At 56.7% G+C, this 27,919-nt stretch overlaps 1 protein-coding gene across 1 annotated transcript in view; it reads left to right on the forward strand.

The window, feature by feature from the left end:
* Positions 1 to 13,741: 13,741 nt before the first annotated feature.
* Positions 13,742 to 27,919, forward strand: part of LZTS1 (leucine zipper tumor suppressor 1) — a 41,624-nt gene continuing 27,446 nt past the window's right edge. Inside the window, exon 1 of the mRNA XM_062199421.1 lies at positions 13,742 to 13,787. The gene's annotated coding sequence lies outside the window, so the exon portion shown is untranslated. The remainder of the gene's footprint in view (positions 13,788 to 27,919) is intronic.

Genomic DNA, 27,919 nt, shown 5'->3' on the forward strand with positions numbered 1-27,919 from the left:
TTTTCAATTGCACAACATCCTGAGTAGCATGATGAAATCTCAGAGCATCTGCACTGTCTTGCCTAGGACATCAATCTTTGGGCAACACGTCCACACCGTGTGTGTGACCCACATGTGAGCCCCGTGATAGCTCGCAAGTCATTGGATCATGCTATCACCAGGTCGGAGTTTCAAGTGATCCTTACATAATAGGCTAACAGTACATCTCCACGCCTATGCCACTCACCTTGCTTTACCTCACCATCGCCTCCGATCACAAGAAGGCTGGGTACTGAACAGTACAATACATATTGAGAGAGAGAGAAAGCAAGAGAGCATGTTTACATGATTTTACTGGGTGAACACATAATAAATGCGGTAATTGTTATTATTGTTCTACTTTTTAAAAATTTTTTTAAATTTATTTAACAGGTAGAGTTATAGACAGTGAGAGAGAGAGACAGAGAGAAAGGTTTTCCTTCCATTGGTTCACTCCCCAAATGGCCGTTAAGGCCGGCGCTGTGCTGATCTGAAGCCAGGAGCCAGGTGCTTCTTCCTGGTCTCCCCGTGTGGGTGCAGGGGCCCAAGCACTTGGGCCATCCTCCACTGCCCTTCTGGGCCACAGCAGAGATCTGGACTGGAAGAGGAGCAACCGGGACTAGAACCCGGCACCCATATGGGATGCCAGCACCGCAGGTGGAGGATTAACCAAGTGAACCACGGTGCCGGCCCCCATTGTTCTACTTTATTAGTAGTTGTTGTTAGTCTCTGACTATGTCCAATTTATAAATTGGACTTTACCATATGTCTATATGGGATTAAAACCTAGTCTATATAGACTGTTGCTATCCGTGGTTTGGGGTACCCCCTGGAGGTCTTGGCACATCTCCCCTGCAGATTAAAAAGTCATCACTGGGGCCGGCGCTGTGGCTTACTTGGTTAATCCTCCGCCTGCAGCGCTGGCATCCCATATGGGCACTGGGTTCTAGTCCCGGTTGCTCCTCTTCCAGTCCAGCTCTCTGCTGTGGCCCAGGAAGGCAGTGGAGGATGGCCCAAGTGCTTGGGCCCCTGCACCCGCGTGGGAGACCAGGAAAAGCACCTGGCTCCTGGCTTCAGATTGGCGCAGCGCCGGCCGCAGCAGCCATCTTGGGGGGTGGGGGGAACCAATGGAAGGAAGACCTTTCTCTCTGTCTCTCTCTCTCTCACTGTCTAACTCTGTCAAATAAAAAAAAAAGTCATCATTAGACTTCAAGTCCTTACATCAAGAACTCCCCTGCCTTGAGCATCTCCAAGCAGTTACCAAGACCACAGCCGAGCTGAAGACTTCCATAGGTCAGCCCTGGCTGCCTTCACTTCTGTTGCACGTTTGTAAGCAAGCGGAAGCGTAACTGTAGCTCTTGTTGGAAGTGATGAGTAGCCAACGGACCCCTGGGGAGGTACCCTCTCCAGCTCTGCTAATTCTGTGAAGCGCTGCCAAGCACAAGCAGGTGTTGGAGCGGTCAAGACCACAGGTGCACACACGCAGCTCCACCCCTTCGGAGAGCGGCTTCTCAGTCTCCCCTCTTGGTTGCCTTTCAAAGACTGGTGGTGGAGGCGAGAATAGAGGGGACCTGGCAGCCATGGAGGCATTGCCAGTTCCAGCACGAGTCTGGACAACACCTCTGGGGAGGCACGAGGCATTCCTGTCGTAACAGGCATCAGGTGGCTTAAAAGTAATAAATCTCCCCTGGCTCGAGTGGTTGGGATGGATGAGTCTTGCTCCCAGCACTCCCGAAGAAGAAGAAAAGGGAAAGGGCTCGTTCTGTGTGGGAGGTACCAGGCGTGACACGGGGACACTAAAGGAGACTTGGAGCAAACGTCTAAGGGAATGAGGTCCCCCACGGAGAAGAGGAGCTAGCTATGATGCCCCTCAGGCAGCGGGTTCAGGAGAGAGAGAGAGATCTTCCATCCTCTGGTTCGCTCCCCAAATGGCCACAGTGCCTGAGGCTGGACCAGACCAAAGTCAGGAGCCTAGGGCTTCATCTGGGTGTCCCACATGGGTGACAGGGACCCAAGGATTTAGACCATCTTCTGCTGCCTTCCCAGGTGCATTCACAGGGAGCTGGGTGGAGCAGCTGGAACTGGAACAGGTGCGTGTATTGCAAGTGGTAGCTTAACCCACTGTGCCACAACGCAAACCCCTCCTCCCTCCCCCAGTTGCTTCATTTCAATTAAGAACATTCAATGAGACTGTCTGGACAGTGGATCAAGTAGTTCTGGAGAAACCTCAGGCTACTAGAAAGTTGTAGTGTGGTGCATCTGCAGAGCAAGCGAGCTCAGCCTTGGCCTCCTGAGTGCACACAGGGAAAGAGTTGCATGGACACCCTCTGCCTTGAACCCATCCTTGGGATAGCAAGACAGCGTGTGAGTGTACAAGCAACAAGGACAGCTAGCGACAGCATAGACCGGGGCCTTCCTGGGTGCCCCATGTCTCCCCCCTCCCCGCACTTCACAGCTTCCCCTTAGCTCCTGCAGCCTTACACCCCTCCCCCATCTGATCTCAATGGTTCAGTGACTACAAACCTCAGAGAGGCAAGGATGCACCTGTGTGGTTCACTGCCTTCTCCCTAGCACTCGGCACGGGTCAGTACCTGGAGACGAAGAGGGGGTCCCATCATCTTAGCAATGGGCACAGCCAATGGGAACACCGCACGCAGCAAAGGGGAAGTTCACGGAGACCAGCTGGTCCGGATAGAGATGCGGTGGTTCATCAGGGTGCTCGGGTGGGCAGAGTGAAGATGGGGGGGGAGGGGGCTCACGCCTGAGCTCACCCGCCCATCCCAGCACCTACATCTGAGCTGCCCTTGCGTCATTTCTGAGTTCTGTTCCAGCTCCAGCACTTAATGAGCCATTAACTGACAGGTAAACATTGTGTGTTGTGGTGAGAATTCCTGCACTGGGTGAGACGTTGCGTGGGGTGGCAGCTGGCCCCGTCACATCCCGTGAGATTCTAAGTACACCTTGGGTGTTTCGGTTTGGGTGTCAAGAATGTGAACCAGAGACAAAGATGATTCTTGCCTGATTCTGTGGCTTGTTAAGCGTGAAGTTCATCTTCCCACACCTCCATGTTCTCATCCGCTAAGTGGGGACAATAACACCGGAAAAGTCGGCGAAGACCGAACGAGAAGCTGTTTGGATTCTGAATCCACAGAGTGCACTGACCAGAGCTCCCCAGGAGGAGAGGAGACTCACAAGGACACACCTGCTGATGTCCAGACCCAGCTGCTGTCAGTCCAGAATGCAAACGCCTCGCCTCCTGCCCCAGAGCCGTGTTGGAGAGAGTTTGCGTGCCTTTCTCTCTCTCTCTCTCTCCTTTCTCTCTCTCTCACTCTCTCTCTCTCTCACTCTCGCTCTCCCTCACTCTCCCTGTTTGGCGATAATAGGCCTGTTAACTTGTTTTTTCAGTCATGGTGATTTTGTTCGCTGCATAAATGTCAAGTCCCACTTCACCAGAAGTTAATATATAATGCCTCTTCTCGTTCCTCGTGAGCACAATCCTGTTAAATTATCCCTCTATGCTCACATTGATTTTTTTTTTTTTTTGCTTTTCAGTGTTAATTCCTAAAATAGCACATTCTCCCCAACTGCTTACTGCTTTCAAGGCAGGGAGGATGGTGCCTGGCATGGCGGGGACTTAATGCAAATCAGAGTGAAGCTGGCTGGCGCTGCTTCGAGATAATAAGAGGGCTCGCCAAATGGGTGTTTATCAAGGGAGCCTGACAATCCCAGGGGTCTAAATTACCAGCATTTCATTCAGTCTCCTGTCACCCTGGTGCAAGCCAAATGGCTGAGTTTTATGATCCCCCGTTTAAGAGAGAGGAAAAACCAAGGTACGAGACAATAAAGTGCCTAGACAAAGGTCACTTGGCGTTGGAGGGTAGGTTGCCATTGGCGCATTACCAGGGCTCCTAAAGCTCCAGAAGTCACAAGAAGATTCTGCCCTTAGTGGGGGGCAGTGAGGGGTGGGGATGGGGAGCGGTGAGGGATTCTGCGCCTTGCTCACTCCCAAGATCACAGCACCGAGGTCTCCCAGCCCCTGCCCGGCCTCAAGTCTTCGTGCCTGTGCAGTCCATCCAAACTCTCAAGGACTCGATTGGTCCTAAGAAGAATAGGAAGTGAGCAGCAGGGCCAGCGAAACTCTGTTGTTGAAATGTCACTGTCTGGCCCTTTAAGCTTAGGGGGATGTTAGTTAGGGGACACATGGAAGCCAGGGGCGTCAAGTCCGCGGGATGGGACACATCTGTCATGTGTACGCAGCACTGTTTGCCTCCTTCGGTCACAAGGAATGGGAATGACACCGTGAGATGTGGGTGGGGCGGGGGGAGGGTGTCGGATGGCCCTGCTTTGTAGAGAAGTCAACTAGTGTTAAGTGACTTGTCCACAGCCCCGGCTACCTGGGGAACTCTGCTCAGCGCTGGAAGACCTTGTCCTGCCCGGAGGTGGGTCTCAGTGCTGACTGTCAGAGGGGAGAGGTGTAGCTGTGTCTTTGACCTCCCAGGAGGAACACCAGACAGGTGGAAGCCGCTGTCTCTCTTTCTTCTGCAAAAGGCTGACCCTGCGTGGTTAAAAACAGGTGCACTCCCCCGTGCCCGCCCCCAGCCTGTCCAGGCAAGGAAGGGAAGTCCCTGTTCCCTAGATCTCTCTCTTCTAGGAGAGCTCCAAAGACAGAAGCTGGGAGTGTTTGTTCTTAGTCTTCAAAGCCAGCCAGAGCCCTCCCCTGCCCAAGGCAGAGGGGTTTTCCAGAACACCAGCTGCATGATGGGGGGGCCCTTCTGCACCCCCCTCACCTGCCCTTCAGCTGGGACCCACCTCTCCCCAACCCCTCATTACAGACTCCTGCCTTCTCCCTCGCAGACATCAGGGCCAGCCAAGCGCAGGTGTAAGGAAAGGCAAGGCTGAGCACCTCTCCGGCTGGCCGCCCCCCAGCCCCTGCCCCTCCCAGCGCTGGGCGCAGGCCCCCAGCGGCGGCCATGGCGGCGGCGGGGCGGCTGAGAAGCTCAGCATAGCGAGTTGAAACAGGACTCCCGCCTCCCCTCTCAGCAGCGGGCTTTAAATAGGATTAATGAGAGAACATTCTAAACACTGCTCTGCCAGGCTCCAGAACAGGCAGCCGGCGGCTTCCTCCCAAGCTGCCATGTTGGATCGCTTCCCCCCAGGCAGGCTGCCGCCCCCTGATTGGGAGCTTAGCGTGCCAGCTCTGCTCTGAACCCCGGCCTTGGGGTTGCAAGGTCACTCCTCTGACCACCGCTAAGACCAGAGAGGCCGCTTCTGCCTCTCTCATTTAGATCGTTGTATTTTGCCGGAAGGAAGCGAGGGAGCCAAGTGTTCCCCACTATGGCAGCCACTACGCGGCACGAGACTTCTGCTCCTGTGTGCAGCCCTGTGGAGTGACAATGACAGCCTTGCTCAATAGGGCAGGAAGCCTTGCAAACCCATGGAAGCCAGAGTCAAGGCCAAGGTCACAAAGCTGTCACTTGCTGAGCGCAGTTCAAACCCAGGCCTCTCTCTCCAGCTGGGCAGGTCCTCCCTCCACAGCACCAGGCTTAGTCGTAGGATCAACTTACAATGGGAGGAGGTGGCCAAGAAAACCCCAATACTTAAGAGGGCCTTCTCGGGGCTGGCACTGTGGGGCAGAAGGTTAAGCCTCCACCTGCGGCACCAGCATCCTGTGTGGATGCTGGTTCGAGTCCCAGCTGCTCCATTTCAAATCCAGCTCTCTGTTTATGGCCTGGGAAAGTAGTAGAAGATGGCCCAAGTGCTTGGGCCCCTGCACCCGCATGGGAGACCTGGAAGAAGCTCCTGGCTCCTGGCTTCGGATCAGCGTAGCTCCGGCTATTGCGGCCAGCTGGGGAGTGAGCCATCAGATGATGACCTCTCTCTCTCTCTCTCTCTCTCTCTCTCTCTCTCTCTGCCTCTCTTTCTCTCTCTGTATAACTCTGGCTCTCAATAAATAAATAAATCTTTAAAAAAAAAAGAGAGAGAAAAGAAAGGATCAGAGATTACCTCTGCCCACCTCCTGCTCCCTCCCACCCAACTCCACCCGCACCGCTGCTCCTCCCCAATTTTTGCAGGTGATCAAATTGAGCCCTTGCACGCGCAGGATGTCTTAGGAACAAGAGCGCAAGATGAACAAGATGGCGTGGCAACATCTAGAGACTCGGGTATGTGGAGGAAAGGCGGGAGACAGAAGAGAAGAATGGAGATGCTAGCTGAGAGGCACAGGGACCCAGCCAGACTGACAGGAAAGCTGGGCAGGCCAGCAGGAGTCCAAGTACAAGGCAGTCCCTAACCCCACAGACCAGGCAGACCAGCGTCTGCTCCCCTGAGCCCACCAGCCCTTGAGGACAGCATTGCCCCTCTCCCCCAGGGGCCCTGGGGTGGGGGCAGAGTCCTGGGAAACAATTAGCCTCCCCTAATTTCTCCCCTGCTGGGGGAAGGAAATGAGCTTGCCCCACATTCCCCACGGGGGTACTAATGGTGGTCTCATATGCTCTGTTTGTTTAAATGAGTTTAGCCGCCCCCCCCCCCCACTGTGAGTAGGACAGGGTCCATTTGCAAAAAAGCCTCCCTCAAACTGACAAGGGTCAGGCCCCCAGGAGAAATTAGCCCTAAATCAATTAGCCCCTTAGTCACCAACTGGCGTGCTCAGGTTGCAGGCTGAAGGTTCCTAAGGACAGAGAAGAATAAGGGGTTATCTTCCTTTATGGGTTAAATGCACTGTAGGGCACAAGTGACAAAGTGCTCAGTGGGATGACCTGGATGGACTTCCAGGGCCCAGGGCACAGGAGTGGGATAGAGGAGGAGGGGTCAGGACCTGGGGACAGCCCTGAAAAGCACCTCTGGAATTCTGGCACAGGGACCTGGAGGTGGCTTTGATGGATTGGAGGGCTGGGGGATCTTCATGTGGAGCTCTGGCTTGGTAGGGGAATGGAGGGTGTTTGGGTGTTTGAGAGAGAAAAAGCTGCTTAAACTTGATGGGAGAGCTGGCAGCTGTTTCGTGATTACCGGTCTCTTGCTCTGGGGGTGTTTTGGGTAGAGCTGAGAAAAGTCAGTTCAAGAGATCCTGCCAGGGCCGGGGCTGTGGTGTAGCAGGTAAAGCTGCTGCCTGTAGTGCTGGCATCCCATATGGGCGCCGGTTCAAGTCCCGACTGTTCTAGTTTTGACCGAGCTCTCTGCTGTGGCCTGGAAAAGCAGTAGAAGATGGCCCAAGTGCTTGGGCCCTGCACCCGCATGGGAGACCCAGAAGACACTCCTGGCTCCTGGCTTCGGATTTGCACAGCTCCGGCCATTGTGGCCAATTGAGGAGTGAACCAGTGGAAGGAAGACCTCTCTTCTCTGCCTCTCCTTCTCTCTCTGTGTAACTCTGACTTTCAAGTAAATAAATAAATCTTGGGGGAAAAAAAGAGAGAGAGATCCTGCCTGCCAGAGTAGAGAAAGCATAGGCTTTGTATGGACTTGAATTTCAATGTTTCCTTTCCCCTGTCTCCTAGTGGGGCTGATTATTTACCCACTCCATTTGAGAAAAGAGCTGGTGGTTTCTGTGATGACTAGACAAGCTCCTATAGGAGGAAAGTGCCCCCCTCTAGAGGGCAGAGGTGTGGCATGTGCATCGGCCAGCAATAACTCCCCAGGGTGTCTCCCTTGGGGAAGACAAAGGTGAGATATGGAAGTATGCCCCAAGGCCTATCCTACCCCCAACCAGCTGGTCCAAAGGAAGCTGACTGTTGGATGGTATGCTAAGCCTGTGTGTAGGCTGGCTGCCCTCTGGGAAAGATTTAAAAATCCTTTATTCCTCCAGAGCCCTTGCTGGTTTCGAGTGTGACAAGCAGATTATGAGATCCAAGTTGCAATCATGAAGCGATTCTCTCCGAGAACCCCGGGAGAGACGGATGGAAAGACCCCCTTCCCTGGTGTCACTGTGAAGCCAAGGTGTGCACCAACCTGGGAGCCCACCTGGGAACTCACTGATGCAGGGGATGTTTTTCCAGTTTGGAAGCCACCTTGAGTTCAAGTTTTTCTGCTCTTCGTACATGGAAACTTCCTCAGGACTCAGTTTTAGACAAACATGTCAAAACCACAGAAGAGGAACATTTCGGAACAAGTCATAGGCCAAGACCTTTCTAGAAAGGGTCTTTGTGTTCTACTGAAAAAGTACAGGTGATAGGGACTCAACTCGGAATGCTACCCGCTCATTTCCCTGTAACCTTGGGCAGCGCCGGGTTACAGGGAAAGCCTTGCCCCACGGCTGCTGCTTGAACTTGGCCAGCCTCGGTGTGGGAGAAGGTGGTAGTGCCACTCGAGCCCTGGTCTTGTGTTAGCCAAGTCAGCTGGCTCACTATTTCCTGCTCAAATACTGGCCCGATCAAGCCACTGTTAGGCACTGCGTCCGTCACCGGGTTCTGGGGGCCGGCGTGGTGAGTCTGGGCCGAGTTCTTGCCTTGCTCCTAGACTGATTATTCTTGTCCTGCAAGAGTTGGCTGAACCACTTTCCTTGAGCATTTTAGTGGAGTGGATTCATCAGGGGACAGGCAGGGAGAGCTGGGACAGGCAGGGAGAGCTCCTAGGACCCCCTGAAGCTTCTCTGGCTTCCTGACCCGAGTGCAGGTGGAGATAAGCATGTTGACAATGAGTGATGGTGATGATAAACATCTTGAGGTCATCCTACTTGCATTTTATCTCATGCATCTCCATAACACCCGGACAAAGCAGGGAAGAGCTACTTCTCCCAATTCAAAGGCCAACTGGATTCCAGAGACAGGGCCTACAAGGTGCCCAGGGCCTTCCAGGTAAGGAATATGAGTCCTGGCTGGAGGAGTGACCCACCCAGGACAGCCACAGAGGAACGGTAGAAAACGGACACCAGTCCAACCTCCTCTTCACACTCAGAGGTATTGGCTCAACCTACACATAAGCCAGCCTTCCCAGGAGACAGGAGCAGTGGCAACCTGTGTATCCCTGAGAGCTTTGCCCTGTGGTCTAGCCTGGAGCAGCGGTAACCTGTGGACCCCTGAGAGCTTTGCCCTGTGGTCTAGCCTGGAGCAGCGGTAACCTGTGTATCCCTGAGAGCTTTGCCCTGTGGTCTAGCCTGGAGCAGCGGTAACCTGTGGACCCCTGAGAGCTTTGCCCTGTGGTCTAGCCTGGAGCAGCGGTAACCTGTGGACCCCTGAGAGCTTTGCCCTGTGGTCTAGCCTGGAGCAGCGGTAACCTGTGGATCCCTGAGAGCTTTGCCCTGTGGTCTAGCCTGGAGCAGCGGTAACCTGTGGATCCCTGAGAGCTTTGCCCTGTGGTCTAGCCTGGAGCAGCGGTAACCTGTGGATCCCTGAGAGCTTTGCCCTGTGGTCTAGCCTGGAGCAGCGGTAACCTGTGGATCCCTGAGAGCTTTGCCCTGTGGTCTAGCCTGGAGCAGTGGTAACCTGTGGATCCCTGAGAGCTTTGCCCTGTGGTCTAGCCTGGAGCAGCGGTAACCTGTGTATCCCTGAGAGCTTTGCCCTGTGGTCTAGCCTCATAGCCTCTTCTCAGCTACTTTTGCATATGCTCAGCCTAAACACAGGCAGCCTTGCCTATCTCACAACGTAACACCACGGGAAATGTTAGGAAACAAGCACTTGACATTTTGTGTTGTTTTTCATACCACCTTCGACTTTACCCAATCCTCACTTCATTGTCACCAAAGAGAGAGAAGGCAAATGCTATTAGGACCATTTTACTTGAGAAAGGTGATAACAACATTGCAGGTTTGAAGAAGTGGGACTGGCTGTGGGTCTTCTGCATCTAAATCCATTCTTTGAAACTCACCCTGTGGCCCTCTCCCCATCCATTCGAGTATTTTCTGAGTGCTGTCTGCATACCTACCAGGTGCTGGGTTCACGGGGATCCAATGCTGAATAAGAAAGACAAGATCTATGAACAAGAAACTTCCAGAAGAGGTGAAGAGAAAAAAACACAAAGAAGCTAGGCAGTGGCTTACACTGTGATGGGTAAAGTGCATTGAGAGGGGCCAGCGCTGTGGCATAGCAGGTAAAGCCGCCACCTGCAGTGCCAGCATCTCATATGGGTGCCACTTCGAGTCCCGGCTGCTCCATTTCTTATTTTACTTTTTTAAATTTATTTTTATTTTTGACAGGCAGAGTCAATGAGAGAGAGACAGAGAGAAAGGTCTTCCTTTTGCCTTTGGTTCACCCTCCAATGACCGCGCTGATCTGATGGCAGGAGCCAGGTGCTTATCCTGGTCTCCCATGGGTGCAGGGCCCAAGGACTTGGGCCATCCTCCACTGCACTCCCTGGCCACAGCAGAGAGCTGGCCTGGAAGAGGGGCAACCAGGACAGGATCTGGAGCCCCGACCAGGACTAGAACCCGGTGTGCCGGCGCCGCAAGGTGGAGGATTAGCCTAGTGAGCCGCGGTGCCGGCCCCGGCTGCTCCATTTCTGATCCAGCTCTACTATGGCCTGGGAAAGCAGTAGAAGATGGTCCAAGTCCTTGGGCCCCTGCACCCGCATGAGAGACCTGGAGGAGGCTCCTGGCTCCTGGCTTCAGATTAGCACAGCTCCGGCTGTTGTGGCCATCTGGGGAGTGAACCAGCAGAAGGAGGACCTCTCAATGTGTCTCTCTGTGCCTCTTTGTAACTCTGCCTTTCAAATAAATAAGTCAATCTTTTTTAAAAAAGAAAGTACATGGAGAAAAGCAGAGCTGTTTGTAATTGAGACCTGCTGCTGTGAGTCTGATCTGGCGTGGCCAGCCTTGGCCCCCACATAGGAAGAACAGGAGGCTAAGCCTGTGCACGACGCCCTGTGTCTCAGGTGGTGAACATAGGAGGGGGCTGGGTTTTTTTTTTTTTTCCCTCAAGAATATGCTTTATGACCCAGCTTCCTAGAAGCAACTCAGGCTAGGGAGACTGTGAGGGAGGCAGCGTGCACCTGCTACACCTCCTCAGAGCCCGGGATGCTCTGGAACAGCAACACTTTTTCACTAGGCAAGAAAGAGGAGGAGGAGCCCAGAGAATCCCAGCGGGGGACGGACACACCCAGCCAGTGCATTACCATACCCAAGGGCTGACTCAGGAGCTAATTATGGCCTTGCACCGCTGGGGACCACATTCCTGAGGCTTTTATGCACACACACACATTCACACACAGAGACACACACTCACACACACAGACACACACTCACACACAGACACACTCACACAGACACGCACACACTCACATAGACATGCTGTACCATTCACAAGTCTTCCCTCACTTCCTCCCCCTACTTTTTTTTTTTTTTTTGGTAAAGATTTATTTATTTATTTGAAAGGCAGAGTTACAGAGAAACAGAGGCAGAGAGAGAGGTCTTCCATCCCTTGGTTCACTCCCCAGATGGCCACAATGGTTGGAGCTACACTGATCCGAAGCCAGGAGCTAGGAGCTTCTTCTGGGTCTCCCACGTGGGTGCAGGGGCCCAAGGACCTGGGCCATCCTCTACTGCTTTCCCAGGCCACAGCAGAGAGCTGGATTGAAAGTGGAGCAGCCGGGCCTCGAACCGGTGTCCATATGGGATGCTGGCACTGCAGGCGGTGGCTTCACCCATTACGCCACAACGGGGGTCCCCTCCATCCCCCACTTTCAATGCACCCCACAAGATCTCTGAAGCAGTCGTTCTGTGGGACATAGTGTTTCATAGTGTGCCTCACTGCCACACAGACACACACCAGCATGTCACGCTGGGGCTAGAGATGAAGAAGTCACACCCGCTCCGCTCCCTGGAATGTCTCCATCCCGAACAGCGCCACTCTGTAGAGGAGGAAGCTGGCCCAGGCAGGGACACAGCTCATCCGAGGGCACATAAACCACTCGGTGGCAGGGCCAGAAGGAGGTTCCCGAGGTCCCCGCCCTCTGCAATGTCCTTCCACACTTGAAGACACACATGCCTGAGCCCAACTGAGCTTTGGAGCCCACCCGATCCCTCACTGGATCTCCCAGGAGCCTCCCTTCGATCCCTCACTGGATCTCCCAGGAGCCCCCTTTCTTTAAGGTGCTAGGGTGTTGGGGAGATGCCAACTCACGCAGCAGAGCTTCCTGAAGACTGGGGAGCAAGCAACCACGTGACACGCCCATGGGCCTCTGGGAGGACCAGAGAAGACAGGCGACAAGGTGGCGCTTTGGGTCTCAAATTCTAAGCAGTGCGGCCAGAGGAGTAGGCACGAGGTTTGCCAGACTGAGGGGAAAAGACATGCGAAGATGGGGACAAGGAGGTCAAGTTCAGGGAAGGCTGAGGAACGCTGGGGTTGACACAGAACACTTGCGGTGGGGGCTGGTGCTGTGGCGTAGCGGGTAAAGCCGCTGTCTGCTGTGCCGGCATCCCATATGGGCGCCGGTTTGAGTCCCTGATGCTCCACTTCCGATCCCGCTCTCTGCTGTGGCCTGGGAAAGCAGTGGAGGATGGCCCAAGTGCTTCAGGCCCCTGCCACCCATTGGGGAGACCCCGTAGAAGATCCTGGCTCCTGGTCTCGGCCTTGCCCAGCCCTGGCCATTCTGAGGAGTGAACCAGTGGATGGAAGACGGCTCCCTATCTAGGTAACACTTTCAAATAAATACAAATAAACCTTCAAAAACAAACAAACAGAAACAAAACCGGAAAACCACTAAATCCTTGCACAAGGAACAAAGGAGAACAAGGCCCTGCCCGCAGGGGGTTTTTATTCTGGAAGCTGATAGCCCATTTTTACAAATGCAAAAAAGGACGGGGATTCAGGCCCAGGCTGGAATGCTAGCTACAAAAGTCTAATCGTGCTGCCTTCCGGAGACAGTTACAATCTCCAGGAGCTGCCGAGGCCCAGGTAGGCAGCATCCCCTACAGCGTTTTGAGGCCGGAAATGTTAGCAACAAAAGGACTTGTTTCTGGGTGGGCAGTCGTTCCCCAGCGAGTCTGTAATCAGAGACCAATCCAAACTTCAGAAGCCAATCGAAACTTCCTTCTCGGCTCCACAGACCCCCAGGCCACCCTTGCCGCTGAACCCCGGGGTGGGGGACAGCCTCGGCACTCCATTCCGCTAACCCCTTGGTCTGACCAAACTGCCTAAGCCTGCGTCCCCGTCCTGGCCCGATTTCTGGACGCTACAAGGGGGGTGGCATTGAAAATGACAGAGGCAGAACCAGGTGGGATGAACAGCTAGGCGCTTGCAGCCGGCCTCCGCTGTCCCCCCGGGATGGAGCTGGAAACACTGACTTCGGGGTTCTTCGGGGAGTGGGGAGCCTGTGCGGGGGCCCTGGCTGCTTGGGGGCCTTGAGCACAGCAGCTCGGCCCTTCGCCGGGATCGGGGACTGCACGGAAGGGGGAGAAAGCTTGGGGTGCGTGAGGTTCGTAAACCGGGGAACTCGAGAAAAAGAGGCCGGCTGGGCGTACAGCGTCGCCCCGGCGGGTGCGTGAGCCGAGCGAAGAGCCCGCAGAGCCCGCGCGGGCCGGGGGCGCCCGGGAGCCGGCGAGGCGGAGCCGCCCCAGCTGTCAGCCGGGGACAAAGGCGGCCTGGGCGGCCGCGAGGGCGCTGCGGGCGGCGGCGCAGCCAATGAGCGGCGCCCGCGCCGGCCCCGCCCCGCGCCGCCCCGCCCCGCGGCTCCCGCACCCCGCGCCCAGGCAGGCCCGCGGGCGGGCGGGCTGCGGCGCGCGGGGAGGCCGAAAGTTTGTGCGCTCGCTCGCGTGCGGGAGCCGCGCCGGCCGCCGGGCCCGCCGGGGAGCTGGCGGCGCGCGCTGGAAGTCAAGTCCCAGGTCGGCTGCGAGGCGCCGTGCCCAGGTAGGGTGCGGGGGGCTGCGGGGCGCCCGTGCCCGGCCGGGCGGTCTTTTGTCTCTGCGCGCAGCTGTCAGAGTCTGTGTCTCTGCGGAGGGTGGGTGCCGTCGCTCGGGTCCCTGCCGGCAGCCCGGCCCGGTGCGTCCGTGTCCTGCAGTCTTTGTCCCCTGCAGACCGTGTCTGTGTCCGCTCCCAGCCCCGGAGTGGTCCCGGCCGGGACCGGAGAGCTGGGGGACGCGGGGTGAGGCCGCGAGGCGCGCGTGTCGGGGTCTGACACTTGGGGCCGAGCTGCTGAACTTCTCCGCCTGGGACTTGGGAAACGGCCGGCGGCGTTGGAGGTGTGCGGTGTTCCCTCTGAAAGAACAGGGCGCCAGGACTGAAGTGGACACCGAGGAAGGGGAGGGAGCGGGTACCCAAGGGACAGGTCACCGGGCTCAGCGGTGGATGTGGCCGGCGGGGATGGAGGCAAAGCACGCGCTTGCACACACTCACAGGAGTCACCCACTGCCTCACCGCTCGCCCTGAGCACCCCAGGCAGCCAGGCACCGTCTCCCTCTCTGGCCCACCCTGTCACCCCTGGGTTCCCGGCTAGAAGCCGGTGGGCCCTGCCAGCCTGCAGGGAGCGCTCGGCTCAGCTCAGCCGCATCAGGCACGCTGAGGCCAGGGCCAGCTGCCGCCGCTCTCTCCAGCTCCCAGCGCAGAGCCGCCAGTGTCTCTGGCCCCAGACTTCTGCCCTCTGTCCACAGCCTCCTGTTGCTGCCGTGTGCGGCTGTGCGCCCTGGCGCAGGCTGGGGTCTCTGAGAGGCTGTGAGTTCGCGCACGCAGCACGTGGCTAGCTGGGGGGAGGGGAGGGGAGCTGCTGCAGACCGGATTCCCCCCACCCCCAGGACTGTACATCCAGCCCTGTGTTTGCCAGTTACCTCCTCCTGCACCAAGAGCCTGCAGAAGAGGCTGTGGCTAGGGCTGAGAGAGAGAGAGTTAGTTTGTAACCTGAGCTTCCTCTGAGTTCAAAAACAAGGTTCTCCCGGCCCGGTGGCGGCAGGGAGCCTGGAGGTGGAGTGGGATTGTAGGTGTTGGAAGGGCACATGCATGTGGGTGTTAAGAGCAATTACAGAGCAGGAGGCGGGGTGGACAGGAGCAGCCGGGTCGGTGGGCAGAGCACGCACTAATCAGCCGTGGCCCTGCACCTGGTATTTAGCCAGCGCCTTTCCTCTGGAGCGCTCTCTGCACATCACAGACATTATCTCATTGGCAATCTCCATTATCCCCGCAGCCTAACTACCAGGTTGGCATGAGACCGGTTGGCCCTTGCTCTCCCCAGTGAAAAGTCCAGGGCACCAGAGGGAGGCTGGCTCCCAAATGCGGGTGGTGTGGGAGTTGGGGGGAGTGGTCCCGGGAAACGGTCTTTCTCTGCAAAAGGTCTCATGGGTGAGCAAGGGGCATTCAGCTGCTGCAGGTGAAAAGACATTCCATGGAAAAAGAAGGGAGCCCGGGGCTTTGGCACAAAATAAATACGCATTGGGTGCCTGCAGCGTGCCAGACTCTGGGGCTAGGTAGCGAGCTGATGGTGACAAACCTATGGTTCGGCAGCTTATAGCCCGGTGTAATGGATAATATTGTAGCAGCCTTTCAGAGCACGCCGTGTGCTGAGTACATTGTGTGCCCGGTACAGTACCTTTCTTTTCTTATTTCATTATATGCTCACTGCCACCCTGCCGGGTAGGCAATCAGACTCAATTACTTAGCGAGGCTGGGGACTGGAGGGGTAGGGATTTGAACTCAGCTCAGGCAGATGGCAGAACCTGGCTCCGTCCTCACTCTCCTGCTACCTTTGAGGAGAGAAACCCAGTTCTTCCCTCTCTGGGTCTACCCACCTAGCTCCTACTTGGACTTTGGGTTTTAATCGGTCAGGGGGATCAGCACCTGCGAGAAAGCTTCCCCGATCCTTTCTCTAGGTCGGCTTCAGTCGGGTGCCTTCCCTGGGGTTCCATTCATTCCATGCTTGTGGCGTTTACCCTGAGCTGGGCTCCCAAGCAGCCCCAGAGCTCCTAGAGGCAGAGACTGGGCTGTGAGTTCCCGGCTCAGAGCAGGGCCTTTGGCCACTCTGAGAAGTCCCATGATGATTGCCTGTTTCCTGAAGTCAGTAGCCCTTGGCTATGACCCCCTCCATCCCCCGCCCTGTGGAGGGAGGGGCCATTTTCGGCATGGGCACCCTTGAGGGGCCTGGCTTCTGGCTTTCCTGCCCCTTGCACAAGGTGCCTGCCGGGATGGGGCTGCTCCACCCCAGGCCCTGTCTCCAACAGTTCTGGAGCTAACTGGCCCCTGCCCACTCCTGTCCTGATCCACCCGCCCACCAGTACAGTTACAGAAGGGGCAGGTGCTGGGCGGGAATGCAGGGGGAGGGGCGGGTGGAGGATGTGCCTGCAGAACCTCGGGGGCGGGGTGTGTGGGGGGAGGCCATGGTTCTGGGGCAGGGCTCAGGGACTTCTGGGGCTTTGCCAACGAAGAAGCATCTCTCCGAGAAGCATCTCTCTGCCGGGGGATTTATTGGGCCGTGCACATCTTAGTTCTGCAGTTTGCTGCTTAGGTTGCTGCAGCTGGAAACCCCTCATGGGCACTGTCACATGACTGGCCACCCCGTCAGAGGAGGTGACCTGGGCAGGGCTTCTCCAAGGGCGTGGGGTGCCCGGGCTGTCTTCCCACACCCTTTGCCTCGCTCCCTTATTCTTCCCATTGCGGGGGGGCCACATATGTTCTCAGGGGTCCTTGCTGCTTTTTTTTTTTTTTTAAGATTTATTTATTTGAAAAGGAAAGGGAGAGATAAGAGATAAGATCTTCCATCTGCTGTCGGCTCACTCCCTGATTGGCCACAACAGCTAACGCTAATGCTGGGCCATGCCGAAGCCAGGATCCTAGAATTCCATCTGGGTCTCCTGTGTGGGTGCAGGGGCCCAAGCACTTGGACCACCTTCTGCTACTTTCCCAGGCGCATTAGCAGGGAGCTGGATTGGAAGTGGAGCAGCCGAGACTCAAACTGTTACTCTGATATGGGATGCTGGCTTATTCCCCAGATGGCCACAACAGCCAAGGCTGGGCCAGGAACTTCTTCTGGGTCTCCCATGTGGGTGGCAGGGACCCACTTGGGCCATCTTCAGCTGCTTTTCCCAGCCTTTGAGCAGATGGCTAGATTGAAGTAGAGCAGCCGGGATGCGAACTGGCACCCTATGGGATGCTGGCGGCGTTGCAGGTGGCGGCTTTACCCTGGCGCTGGCCTCTTTTCATTTTTCTTTCAAAGATCATTACTCAAGTGTGGAAAGCTGCATTTTAGTTTTCGTTAATGACTTAATCTATGCAAGGGGCCAGAGTGATGGGAGTTTGTTTTAAAGCTAACTAATACTTTGAGACTACACTTGGGAAGAGAGACTGGCACACTGAATTAATGACAAGGAAGTAGAACATTGTTGTGCTAACTTGGAATACAGCCGCTGCCCAGCATGGGAGGTGAGCTGGGAGACACCAGCGAGGAGGTGATCCTGGACTGACCCTGGAGGTTGGACCCAAGCCGAGTGCGAAGGGAGCGGACAGAGCAGCAGCCAGGGCACGGCTCCAGGTGCAGGCCCAGAGCGGAGCAGGTGGGACTTTCTCTTCCAACGGGAGCTCTGGTTGGGAGCCTTTTGCCCAGCTCTGCCTGTTGGACCGGCCCCACCAGCCCAGACAGAGCTGGTGAATAAAGGTGCGGCGGGAGCCGACTGCCCTCTCACCACTGCCTCCAGCCGGGGCCAGGGTGACCTGCGGACCTCCTCCTGCTGGGACTGAGAAGGGGTGCAGGTCTGGTAGCCAGACTCACAGGCCCGGCCGAGGCGGACTCCCCTGTCTTTGAGGAAGTCTTGCTCTGGTTTCCATCTTGGTGTCGGTCGCATTCGGGTTTTCACCATCCCCACGTGTTCTGTGAGTAATGATGTTAGAGGCTGTCTTCTTCAGAGCGGGATTTATTATTACTGTTATTATTATTACTGCTACTACAACTACGTGACTTGGTGAGACGAACGCTTCGTACCAGTCTGGACATGGGGGAAACTGAGGCAGTCTGTCCGTGGTGAAGGAGCCCACCCCAGGTTATAAGGGCAGGGTGGAGACTCCAGCCTGGCTGGCTTGACTCCCAGCCCAGGGCTGTCGCTCTGAAGCCATCAGACCTCACTAGTTAAACGAGATGTGGGCTCGGTAGCCGAGAGTTTAATAGCCAGACGACTGCAATATTTTTCGAATCACAAGCACTCATTTGCTTCTGTAATTACTGTAATTCCAGGATTACGGGGGCTTCACTCTTTCCGTGCCAGCTCCCCCTCCCCCTGCCTCTTGCCTCCAGCATGCCAGGCTCACCAGACCAGAGCTAGGGAACTTCCGAGGCCCGTGGAGTCGTTGGGTCCACCCTTCTAAAGTAACCGCAGATGGCACTCGAAATTCAACAAATCCATAGCAGGCTCATTTTTTAAGCTGATGATTTCGGATGGTCCGCGAATGATGTCTCACGTATCCAAGCGGCCCTTGGCAGAAGTATCTAGAACAATGGGCTGTCTACCTGGGACTTGGTTTCAGGAGTGACATTTTGTCGGATGGATGCCGGTCCTTTCCTTGTAGCCATGACAGTCCCTGAAGTTCAGGCACACGGAAGTCAGAGCAAGTTTTGCTGCCACGCAATCTGAATTAACGACGCTTCCTTGGAGCATCAAACTCTCTCGCATCATCTGTTGTCCATAGGCGAATGAGTTCTACACTAACGCTGGGTAGCGGTCTCCTTGCTGGTGACGGAAGCAGACGTCAAGGGCCCTTGCACCTGGAGGCCACCCCCATGCCTGGAGAGGGGTGGGGGGGGGCAGGAGGGAGCACAGGGAGAAAGAGATGGGGACAGTTAGAGGGGCTGTGCCTGCTAGCTAACCGCAAGAGTGAATAGTGCGCATTGATCCGGCAGGGCTGATTCTCTTACTAAGTGACAAGCCACGTTGGTGTCTGGACAGCTGCCTCGTGGGTTGTGTCCCACACCTGGAACAAAGGTGGCAAAGAGCAGGGTCCTGCCCAGCCCCCGCTGGTTTGCGTCCGTGGCGGGTTATCCCCGTGGGAGAAGGTCACTGCCTCCAGGGTGGCAGCCGGAGCAGGTACACGTGTGTACAGGCACACACGCATCTCTGTAGCCCCTCTGCCTCCTTCCCATGGGCCTGTGCTTTTCTGTGATGCCCTCTCACCCAGAGCCACTGGGGGCGGGGACTTGCTGTGCTGTCCGGCTGGGGTGGTCTCTGTGCAGCCGGATCTGGGAGTGCCCAGGCAGCTCTTGACCCTCACCATGCCCGGAGTGGTCTTTGGGAGCCAGTGGGCACTTCAGACCTGCAGATTCTCTCAAGCTGAGCAGCACTGCACCAGAAGGGGAGGGGCCAGCCTGAGGGCTGGCAGGGGCAAGAGTGCCACCCCTGCCTCCCATCAGGTGTCCAAAGTGGAGCAGGGACGAGGGGCGGGGGCGGCCGTTGCTCTCACCACCTGGGCAAGTCCGTGCGTGCTTTTCACCTCATCCCAGGAGACTCCCAGGAGGCCATGGCCGGGGGCACGCGGTGCAGGGCTGTGCACTTGGCTCCGGCACCTGTTGGCGTCGGGGGCATGCTCTCTCCCTGCTGATGCAAAGCCATTTGCTGTTAGCTCCCCCCGCCTTGCTCCTGGCACCCTGCACTGCTAAATTGGTCTCAACTTGCTGCACTTCCGCCCACCTCCTTAGTCATTATTCGCTGGCAGCGTTCAGAGAGTGGGTGTCAGGCAGCCGAACATTATATTCCTGCTGCAAGGAGAGAGAATTGAGTGTAGACAGGCAGGAGAGCGGAGGGGGGGGGACAGAAAGCCAGTGCCTGGTCGCTGGGGATCCCAGTGACACAGCAAGGTGGGCTGTGCCAGGTGGATGGGTCCTGGCTCATGGGGAGGAGAGGACCCACCCTTCCTGAACTCCTGCTCCTTGAATTCTCCAGGATGGGCTGAGATGGATGGTAGAAAGGCCCCGGGGTGAGGGGTGAAGGGTGAGGTGTCCCCGCCCTCCACCCCAGCCATTTCGGATCTCCCTGGTGTGGCCCAGGGACTCCAGACCTTGGGAACGCAGGCGGGCAAGAGGAGAGAGAAAAACAAGGGATCCTGCAGGGCTTAGTGAGTGAGCAGAGCGCAGTGGGCAGACGGCTCCATCGGAGGCCTTGACCTTGCCCTGAGGTTTGCAGGAGGTAGAGATCCAAGTTCTGGCTCCTGGCTTCAACCCAACCCAGCCCTGGTTGTGTTAGCCATTTAAGGAGTGAACCAGCAGATAGAAGATCTCTCTCTCTCTCTCTCTCTCTCTCTCTCTCTCTCTAATTCTGCCTTTCAAATAAGTAAAATAAATCTTAAAAAAAAAAAAAGGGAGAAGAAAGACACAGTTCCAACCCGTGCTGGCTTGTGACTTTCTGTACCTCCCAGCCCAAGCTCTCTCCCTCGTACCCTCAGGAAAACCCTGAGTGCAGAAATCTGCAGGCAGCTAGGGAGTTGGGGAGCTCGCCGAGACTGTCCAGGGTCAGGTGCAAGGACAGCACTGTGCCCGGGTGTCTGTGGGAGGCCTGTGCTGGGCTCCACCCCTGAGCAGCAGGGTCATGGCCGGACAAGTGCAGCGCCAGACAGCCTCCCTTCTCCACCCGCCCCCTGCTCCCCCACCCCCTGCCCTTACTCGCAGCTCCCCTCCCTGCCGATCAAATTCCCCCAGCCCCAACGCCTCCGTGGCGCCAGCAGACAAACCGCACACAGGCAGGTGGGGAGAAGTGGGGAAGCCAGGCAGAGCCCCCTGCCTCCACCTGCTGTAATGCAAGCCTGCCACTGAAGGAGGCCCCGAGGAGTCCCCAGCTGCCTGGGGCCCCTCCCCTCACCAGTCAGCCCGGCAGCTGCCCCGCTGCTCCCCTGCTCAAAGGCTCTGCAGCCCAGCCGGCGGGGGTGGGAGGGGGCAGGTGTGGGCTGGGCAGGATTCTTTTCCCCAGTCGGGGTCCTCGTCCTAGGCCCCCAGACCTGGGAGCACCAGACCTTCTGCTCCCCTGGGTGCCTAGCAGGGCCTCTGACATCTGTCCACTTCGCCAGCTGCTGACGGTAGGCGAGCATCCCTTGTAAGGGAGAGCTCCCCACGGGGCCAGCCTTCCAGGGACTGATCAGGAAATTCAAGAGTCGGCCTCGAAGCTGTGTCAGATGCTCTGTGTACCATCGCAACATGTCAGGGCTGGAAAGACCCTTGGACGCCAGTCTGCCTGCCCCGCCCTCTCTGCACCCCATTGCTTCCCCTACTGTCTTTTCCCAAGAACTCCCGTCCCAGATCCTGGGAATCTAGCTCTTTCTATTTCCGTCGCAAAAGCCCTGGAATGCTAGATTTGCCTTAAGTTCCGTATGCACTAGGTCTTGGGACCTCCAGAGGAAATGAACAAGACCCAGGCCTGCTGAGAGAGGCCCTGAATGTGGTCCAGGCGGGGGACGGCGGGGTTGGGGGCTGGTGCGTGGAACCTTTGAAGTGAGACGCCCAGGAGTGGCGGATGGCAGCCCTGGGCTGCAGGAAGTGGCCTGGCAGTGGAGCAGGGGAGGTCAGAGGGTGCATAGACTTCTCTCTGGGAGCAGCAGTCTGTTTGAGAATGCCTTTCTATCGCCATCCCTTATCTCCTGGTTGGTAGCTCATGTTCTGGGTCCTGAGATGGTCAAGTTCAAGGTGCGAGTGCCAGGGCTTGGGGACAACATGGACATTTCCTCTCTGCTTTGGACCTGAAAAAAAAATCACGGGAGGCCTTTTTTCCTCCCCCTCTTCTTCTTTCTCTGTTTTTATTTTCTAAATACTGATTGGAGAGACAGTGGCCAGGAGAGGCCAAAGCCTGGAGTTAGGAACTCAATCCAGGTTCCCCCACGTGAGTGACAGGGACTGAACTACTTGGACCATCACTGCTGCCTACCCGGTCTGCATTGGTGGGAAGCTAGAGTTGGGAGCCGGGGCTGGGGCACGGATCCAGGCACTTGGAAAGAGATGTGAGCATCTAAACTCTTAGGCTGCATGCCTGCCCCTCCTCCCCACCCCTTTTCTCTGTTAACAGATGAAGGCTGGGAGAGGGGAAGGGACTCGCTGAGGGTCCCACACTTGGTCAGTGGCAGGGCGGGGCTCTCTCCCTCCAACCACTAGCTGATCGTGGGCTGGGATGTAGGCCGTGGAGGGGGTTTGGGGGGGGGGGGGACGCAGCTTTGCCCCAGGGGGATGCACAAGGTCCCCAAGGGCTGGCATTGTGACACAGTGGGTTAAGCTGCTGCCTGCAGTGCCTGCGCCAGCCAGCTGCTACTGCACCCAGGAAGGCAGTGGAAGACGGCCCGAAGTGCTGGGGCTCCTGTCACTTACATGGAAGACCAGGGGGGAGATTCTGGCTCCTGGCTTTAGCCTGACCCAGCCCTGGCCATTGTGGGCCATTGTGGGCCATCAAAGTGGAGTGAAAGCAAAACAGCAAAGAGCAGAGCGAGCCATGGGGGTCTTCACATGAGTCGCCCTGTGCACGTGTTTGGGAGTGAACAGTGGAGAGCCTGGTTTTTTTGTTTTTGTTTTTGTTTTGTTTTTTTTTTTTCCTTAGGGGCTATTATTCCCTCTGCTTGAAATTATCGTTTCTATCTTAACTTTACATCTAGATCTTATTCTTTTTTTAAAATTATTTATTTATTTGAAACAGTTACGGGGCGGGGGGTCTTCTATCCAATGGTTCACTCACCAAATGACTGCAATGGCCCATACTGGGCCGATCTGAAGCTAGGAGCCAGGAGCTTCCTCCAGGTCTCCCTCATGGGTGCAGGGGCCTACAGACGCAGGCCTGTAGCAGCTGTCAGGAGGGCTGGGAGCCAGGGCAGGGGCCTCCCGGGGCCAGGCTCTGCTGGCTGTGGCAGTGGTAACTGCTCAGGTTGTAACCGAGCACCTGGGAGAGCGTCCCCTGTGCCTGTGACCATCGGACACGGGTGACGTCATTGCAGGTCCCACCTCGGCGCTCCTCCTTGGAGTGGCTCTCGCCAGGTGGGTGTGCAGAGGGGCAGGTGCACCGCTTCCATGATGATACGCAGCAGCGGGTGGGTGGCCTGGACTTTCAGGGCTGGGAAGGTTCCTCCCCAGGGCGGACGGCAGCATGGAGGGGCTTATTCTTCTCCCTGGTGCTTTAAAGCCAATGATTTTCCCATCTGGGTAACTCTCTGGGTTATGTAGCACGCACAGCCAGGAGAGGAGGAGACTTCCCCTCCCTGCAGTGCAGGGCGGCTGCCCAGATGGGAAAGGGGCCCAGGGCTGGCTGAGTCTCACCAGGAGAGCGGGGGCGTGGTGGAGTTTGACTCTGTGCTGGGAAAATGGGGAGAATGCATGGCGGCACCCACTGGGGGGGGGGCTGGGGGAAGCTGCTCCTGTCTGGGACGCACCTTCCATGCCAGGGCCACGTGGGAGCAGGAATTGTTGGCACTGAGTGTGCCTTCAAATGCCATGGTTCCACCAGCCGTTTGAATTCCGCTACTGTAGGGGTCCCCCGCGACTGTGCGGGAGGCACCTCCCCAGAGAGCTCAAAGTCGCAGTCCTTCTCTCCTTTGTCCAGGGTGATTTTTTGAATGGGGTGGCCCAGACATGACTTCTTGGCCCGGGGTGGGGTGGGGGTCGGCGCACAGCTATTGAGTGTTCAATCTGGCTTTGGGAACCAGCATCATCAAGTAAGCACGCCTTTCCCCAGGTGCACCTGGCTACCCGGCAGAAGACCAGGTGTACCCAGTGGGCTCTCTCGGGCCTTGTAGGCACGCCTGGGAAGGGAGGTGTGTGTCCCTGTGCCAGCTGGTCAGTAGGGCCACCCAGGGACCCCCAGACCTGGCCAGAGGCAGCAGAGGAGGCCTCAGGACATCCCCTGCCCCCGCAGTTTCAGCCCCACGCCCTCCTGAGCTATGCAGAGGTGGGAGGCTTGCCTCTGTGGGATGGGGCCGACTCAAAGGGCTGCCCCGGGCCCCGTCCCCAGGGAGACCACAGTCCCCACCAGGGCTTCAGGAGGCACGAGACACATGTGAGGCTGTGGAGGAAGCACCCACTGGCCTGGGATTAAACCCCACTCGCAGGCAGGACTGCCGGCCAGGAGTCTAAAATCGTAGGACCACCTTAAGGTCTTCCTGAAGATATCTTCACCCAGAAGGGCCTGAGGCAGGTGCATCCCGGCACAGGAAAACATAAGGAAATGACAACCCCAGAGCCCTTCTCTGCCCCGCCCCCTTCCTGCAGAGACTCTGATGTGGGCCCCCCTGCCTGGCTCCTAAGCCGCTGAGGGTGCGGATCCACAGGGAGCTAGCTGCCAGCTGTGCGTTTGCTCTGGGCCCCTAGCTGCGCCTGGCCCTGTGCCTCTGAGCAGCTTGGGGGGTGGGGTGGGACAGGAGCCACCTGTCTGCTTGGTCTCTTCTCCTGAGGCATAGAGGGGCCTGCAGGAAGGCAGCCCCTTACAGGCCAGGCTGGGCCCACACTGAGAGCCACAGGGAACCTCTGTCCAGCTGCTCAGGGTGGCGACCGTGACCGCTGGCCAGAAACACTGGAGGCTCAGGGCACCCAGCCCAGTGCAGAACCGAGCCTCACTGGGTGCACGCCAGCCACTGAGCCCTTTCTCGTCACTCCCACTGCCAGTGGAGGTGAGGGGAGTCCCTGGGTGCCTCCTCTGTCTCCATCCCCTGGTCCCTGAACCCCTGGTGGAAAGACATCTCCCCCTCCCCCTCCCCCACCCCCACCCCCACCCCCACCCTATGCTCCTTTCCCTCAAGTAGGCGGCAGGTGGTGGATTGAAGTGTGGGGGCCAGCACCATCCCAGGCTGTGGCCAAGATCATGAGAGCCAGAGACTCCCACAGCAAGACCGTGGGGGAAAGACGGCTGGTCCAGTCTCATTGGCACCCCAGGCTGGGCAGCCGCAGAGGGCAAAGAGACGGCTGTAGCCCACACACCCCAGCCCAGGCCTGGTTTCTGGCTCCTTTCCTGCAGTGCGCCGGTTTCCCCCAGCCCTGTCTTCAGGAAGCTTCTAATCTATGGGCCTTGTGGGCTTGGGAAAAATCAGGAGTTTGTCCCCAGCAGCCAGCCGTCCCTTGTGTTGAAGGTGGATGCCGCCGTCTGAGAGCGCCTCACTGTCCAGTTCCTCTCCAGAGCACGTTTGCTCCATGTCTGCCAGAGCCCTGTGGCCGGTGCTGACCACTGTCATCTCCGATTGACACACAAGGAAGCAGAATGTGGGGAGGCCTGGCAGAGGCCCAGGGCTGACCCCAAAGTGGAGGTGCAGGGCGAGGGAAGGGGGGACAGGGGGCAGGGCTGGGCACAGGTCACTGGTGGGGTCCACACTGAGCAGAAGCCGTGTGCTAGATGTGGGTGCCTGACGCTCAGGGGTGTGTGTGTGTGTGTGTGGTGTAGTGTGTAGAGGGTATAGCGTGTGTGTGTCTGGGTTTAGGCTGCATTGTATGTGTGTGTGGGTTATAGTATGTGTATGGAGGTATAGTGTGTGTATGGAGTACAGTGTGTGATGATAGGGTGTAGTGTGTGTGTGTATGGTACAGTGGGGGGGTACAGTATGTGTAGGGTCTTGTGTGTGTATGTAGCGTATAGGGGGTGTGCGTGGATGTAGGGTGTAGTATTTGTGTCTGTGTAGGGCATAGTGTGTGTATGGATTATAGTGTGTGTGTGTATGGAGTATACTGTGTGTGCATGTATGTGGATACAGTGTGTGTATAGGGTATAGTGTGTGCACAGTATGTGCAGGGTCTTGTGTGTGTGTATGTTGGATATAGGGTATGGATGTAGGGTGTAGTGTTTGTGTCTGTGTAGGGTGTAGTGTGTGTATGGATTTTAGTGTGCATATGGAGTATGTGTGTATAGGGTACAGTGTGTGTGTGTGTGTACAGTGTGTGTATAGATATAGTGTGTGTATGTGGATGTAGGGTATAGTGTTTGTGTAGGGTGTATTGTGTGTATGGAGCATAGTGTGTGTGTGTGTGTGTGTGGATGCAGTGTGTGTATAGGGTATAGTGTGTGTGTACAGTATGTGTAGGGTCTTATGTGTGTATGTAGGGTATAGGGGTGTGTGTGGATGTAGGGTGTAGTGTTTGTGTCTGTAGGGCATAGTGTGTGTATGGATTATAGTATGTGTATGTATGGAGTATATGTGTATATATAGGGTACAGTGTGTGTATACAGTGTGTGTATAGGGTATAGGTTGTGTATGTGGATGTAGGGTATAGTGTTTGTGTAGGGTGTTGTGTGTATGGATTATAGTGTGTGTGTATGGAGTATATGTGTGTATAGGGTACAGTGCGTGTGTGTACAGTGTGTATGTAGGGTATAGTGTGTATGTGGATGTAGGGTGTAGTGTTTGTGTCTGTGTGTGTATGATTATAGTGTGTGTGTATGGAGTATAGTGTATGTGTGGATACAGTGTGTGTATAGGGTATAGTGTGTGTGTAGGGTGTGTGTGTGGGGATGTAGGGTGTACTGTTTGTGTAGGGCATAGTGTGTGTGTGGAGGGGGGGAGTGCAGTGTGTGTGTTTGGGCCCTGTGGGCTGCAGCCGGGGTTCTGAGCCAGGCACTCCCTCTTGACAGATGTAGACCCAGAGGCCTCAGCTCCTGCAGCTGTCAGGATGACGCCGCCGCCTTCCCGGGGCTGGGGTGGGGCAGTGCCAGGTCCTGTGTGGCTCGCGCTGCGTCCATGCCTGGAGTACAGAAGGCGCCCTGTGAGAGGCAGCGCTGCCCTCGGGCTGCACACCCCACATCCTGGGGGCCGGCGCCAGCAGCCAGGAGGGGAAGTCAGCCCCCCCTCCAGGCACTTGCCACCCCCTTCCGGAGTCTGGGAGCCTGGACCGCAGCCTCTGCAGGGGAGGCCGAAGGGGGCTGAGGCTGAGGTGGAGGTGGCGGGATGAAGCCCTGGGCGGGGATGGAGAGGCAAACCATGGTCCGGGTGACCCAGCTTAGCTGCGGGAGGGCGGTGGCCCAAGGGAGAAAGGGCCAGGGCCGCTTGTGTCCCCATTCTGGGAGTGGGGCACAAGCCGCCCTTCCATCCCATGGGAGGAGAGAGGGCTGCAGGGGAAGGAGTGGGGCAGGTGCACCTGTCCAGACTGACCCTCCCTTCTGCTCCTTCTCACGGCCCCATCCCAGCTCTGTCCTGCCTGGAGGAGGTACTGAGCCACTCAGAGAAGCCAGGGCGTGATGCCAAGGAACTCATGCTGGTCTCAGACCCGGCTCTGCCTGTCCCTGCCACGTGCCCCTGGACAAGCTCCTTGTCCCTTCCTGGCCATTTCCACCAGGTGGAATGCAGGCGTGGACTTGCTGGGCCGTGTGTGTGTGTGTGTGTGTGTGTGTGCACGCGCGCACCCGTGTGGCTTGACCAGATGCCGCCGAGGGTTCTGCAGCCTGCCCTCGCCAGCGGCTCTCACCAGTCTCGCTCACTGTGCATCTCTGATATCCAGTGTTTTCACTTAGCCATCCCAGTGACTGCTCAGTGTCATTTAATTAGGATCTGAATTTGCATTTTCCTGATGACTAATCAACAGTGACCACCTTGTTATATATCTTCGGCTGTTTGCTTTTGCTCATGTTAAGTTTGATTTAAATTGATCTACTAGAGTTTTTCCTAATTACATTCTGACATGAGTCTTCGTGGGTTGTAAGTATCTCTTTCCACCTTGTGGTTTGCCTTTTTGTCGCTTTTCATAAAGGTTTTTGGGGACTGGCGCTGTGGCCTAGAAGATTAAGCTTTCACCTGCAGTGCCGGCATCCTATATGGGCAATGGTTCGAGACCCGGCTGCCCCACTTCCAATCCAGATCTCTGCTAATACACTTGGGAAAGCAGTGGAAGATGGTCCAAGTCCCCTACACCCACGTGGGAGACCCAGATGAAGCTCCTCACTCCTGGCTTCTGCCTGGCCCAGCCCCGACCATTGCAATGAACCAGAGGATGGAAGATTCTCTCCAACAGCCAGGACTGAATCTGGCCAAAGCCAGGAGCCAAGCCAGGTCTCCCACATGGGTGCAGGGCCATCTTCCACTGCTTTCCCAAGCCCGTTAACAGGGAGCTGGATTGGAAATAGAGCAGCCGGGACTTAACT

This window comes from Lepus europaeus, chromosome 8 (genome assembly GCF_033115175.1).
Source record: "Lepus europaeus isolate LE1 chromosome 8, mLepTim1.pri, whole genome shotgun sequence".
Lineage (NCBI taxonomy): Eukaryota > Metazoa > Chordata > Mammalia > Lagomorpha > Leporidae > Lepus > Lepus europaeus.